Source organism: Ipomoea nil, unplaced genomic scaffold (assembly GCF_001879475.1).
Source record: "Ipomoea nil cultivar Tokyo-kokei standard unplaced genomic scaffold, Asagao_1.1 scaffold2779, whole genome shotgun sequence".
Lineage (NCBI taxonomy): Eukaryota > Viridiplantae > Streptophyta > Magnoliopsida > Solanales > Convolvulaceae > Ipomoea > Ipomoea nil.
This window is the reverse complement of record NW_017619207.1, coordinates 4539823-4543642: the sequence shown is the minus strand read 5'-3', so window position 1 is coordinate 4543642 and position 3820 is coordinate 4539823.

Genomic DNA, 3820 nt, shown 5'->3' with positions numbered 1-3820 from the left:
ATATAAAGTGACTTGAGTATTCCACAATGTAACCACAAAACTAGTCAGACAAAAAAATGGTCGAATAACTAGTCTACACAAAGGCATGTAAGAACATCCAAAAGATCGTAGTGGAAAACACATGTTGGGTTGACAAGTCTTTAAGCTCATTAACAAGAATGGTAGCCTGCTACCGAATCTTCACTCTAGGAAAAACAACATCCTCTTCACACGTTAACTCATCATCAGGGCATCCCACAGCGGGTCTTCTTGCAACCTCGCCATAAAGGCCAAAGGTGACGAAACGATGTTGCGTCACTGACAGAACTTTGTGAAGCACCTGGAGCACAATGCGGCACCTTGGACTTCTGACCTGAAAAAAAAAAAAAAAAAAAAAAAAAACAATAACATCCTCCCATATAAACAGCTAACCCACTACATGAGTTGTAATGACCACACCCAACGCCAACCATCCAAAAAAATTTAAAAAAAAAAAACCCAAGAAAAGAGCACACAAATATACCAACAAATGCACACACTCATACTAAAAGGCAACAAACATGCATACACCTCTCTCGAGCCACAAAAACTTCAGTATACAGCAAAATACAAAAGCAAACAAAAAAAAAAAAAATGAGACTATAATACTGCATACACTGCTACACATTTACGCACACACAGCCAACTTGGGCTCTATCCCCACGTAGAACACCCAGAACAAACCCCTAACCCACCCATCACCCTAAACTCATATTTGACAAATAACACCTAACCCACCAACAACACTCAACACCTATTTGCCCACAATTCAACCGTAGCTAACTACATACTAAAAACAACAAGAACCAACCACTAACACACCACCCCAACTGAACACCCGCAATACACATTAAAAAAACACCATACGCCTGCAAAGAACACACATGCATAGTAATACACTCAAAGGACATTGACTAATGACGAAGCATGCGATTCAGAAGTCGTGCACACAGTTAGGGTTTAGCATGCACACAAAAGAAACCTCTAAAAAGGCAGAAAACACACATACACAATAATAGATTATTAGAGCATTGAACTAACGACGAAGCATGTGAATTCAAACCCAGGCACACAGTGAGAGTCTATCATGCATATATTAAAAAAAAAACCCCATACGGCATCAAAAAACAAACGAAAACATTAATACAATTTTCATGGTGCTGCACATCATTTATAATTGGACAACACCTCTAATCTAACTCATGGAGTACCCAAAACATAGAACACAACGTAGAAACCAAAATATGGTAAGAACAAAATAAAACAGAAAACTTTTTGAAAAAAATAACAATAAACAACTCCGAATTGATAAAACATAATAAAACACACATTTTTATATATATATAGAAAAAACAGACAACTCCGAATCGAACAAACCCCCACCGCCAAACCACCACCCTAACGCCGGCACCCAATGGAGCAGACCAACAACAAAATAAAACAGAGAAAGTTTAAAAGTAATAATAATAATAACAGAGAACTACAAATTGATAACACAAATTTAGGGGAAAAAAAAAGCAGACAACCGAAATGAACAAAACCCCACCACGGTGCACCGCCAAGAAGACCACCAACCCAATGTCGGCACCCAATGGACCAGACCTCCACACCCCAGTAAACCCAAAAAACACATACATAATAATTTCGGAAAAAAAAAAAAAAAAAAAAAAAAAACCCCTAACTACCAAATCTGGCCACAAATTCGGCAATAACCACACTCCCCCCCCCCCCCCCCGACCCCAAAACCACAGTTAACGGCCAAAAAACAACAAACCCCCCAACGTTGAACGCAAAAAATGCCGAAAAAAAAAAAAAGAATTAAGGAAAGCGAACTAACCTCGGCCGATGCCGCGGTCCCCCCGACAACCACCGCTACATGGGGTTGGAGAACGAAGCAACAAAGGAGCCAAGTCGACGCGATTCGCGAAGCTCGTCCAGACACTTCCTACGCACGAAGAGAGAATAGACGAAGGAATGGAGAAACACCCAGCCTGCGCGTGAAATTGAAAGAGTAATCTGACTAGGTTTCTACACTAGTAAAATACCATAACTACCCCCCTTAACATAAAAACACATTAAAATAACACTACACCTCACGCTCAAATCACATCCATCCAAATGCAAAATCCAATGGCCTAATTTAATCCACATGTTTGTATTTTAAGATGTGATTTTACCTGAATTTAATTCTATATATATATATATATATATATATATATATATATACATATATATATATATATATATATATATATATATATATATATATATATATATATATATATATATATATATATATACATACACACACACACACGAACTTAACTTAACGTGCGAACCAGGGTTGCAGCACACTTACTACATGATTGCACCGCACTGGATACGATTGCGCCGCAAAGGCCCTCCAGGCATGTCTGGGAGCCGTTGCGGTTCAATCCTTGAGTAGTTCGCAGGTTAAGGTTGGTTCGCACATGATTATGATTCTATATAACGGATGCATAAGAAAGAACTGAGAACCAATTGCAGCCGTCCACATGTCCAGATTTAACGGATCAGATGTAAATTATTATTATTTAAAAAAAAATAGGTAGTGGTATTTTCGTAAATAACTCAAACTTTGGTGCAAGTAACTAGTGTAAGTGTGCAAGTAAAATCACTTAAAAGTGCAAGTAATTTACCATTTTAACATTGGTCCACCTAATCATAACGTCTTTCACAATGATGCACTTAATGATAATGTTAAGTGCATTTTATATTGATGCGCAGTGTACATTATTTGTTGCACTTTAATACATTTTACTTGCGCTTAGGTGCACTATATGGAATTGTTACTAGCACTTTTAATACAATTTACTTGCACTTCAAAGTTCAATTATTTACAAAAATATCATCGTGTTTTTAAAAAAATATATAGTGGGTTTTGATCCGTTAGATCTAGACACGTGGACAGATGTGATTGGTTCTCATTTCGCTCCTGAGCATCTAATTATCACCCGATCCATCTCCTATATATATTGTTAACGCTATCGGTGTATTCTGAAAACCGCTGCACGACCGCACGGGAGGACCTCGCCGCATATAACTATTGAGGTCCTCCCGTGCGGTCGTGCGACGGTTTTCAAAATACACCAATAGTTTTATATATATATATATATATATATATATATATATATATATATATATATATATATATATATATATATATATATATATATATATATATATATAATCAAACAACTTGTAAAAACTAAAAGTGTGGATGCATCCACACCCTCCATCTTGAGAAATCAAAGCCTAGTGTCTTAACATTATTAAATTTTTAAGTTTATAATAAAGATTGTAATATATTTACCAAAATCAATTATATGAGTACTCCATTTGTTGCAACATTTTAAAAATTTAAAGAACCAAAATTTTCTAGATTATGGTATATGTATTTGGGTCTATTGGGTAAAATATGACGAGTCAGGATTTACTAATTTTGTTGGAGATCATATATATGCCAAACACTTGTCTCCATTCTTCACATGAGTATTTTAAGGCATGTGTGATGGAAAATTTCTAAATTAAACAATCTATTTTCTTGTTGTGGACCTCCAATTTTATATATTATTGTTTTATCAAAATTTGACTTACTGCATATCATGTTTATTCCTCTTTACATCTAGTATGTGATTTTGAATCACACACTTTCTCCTTCTGCATATTTTTATTATGTTAGTGTGCAGTCTTTTTTCCTATATCACTACCATAACGTATCTCTAGGGACTACCAAAGAAAACTTGTTATATATGTTGCGTAT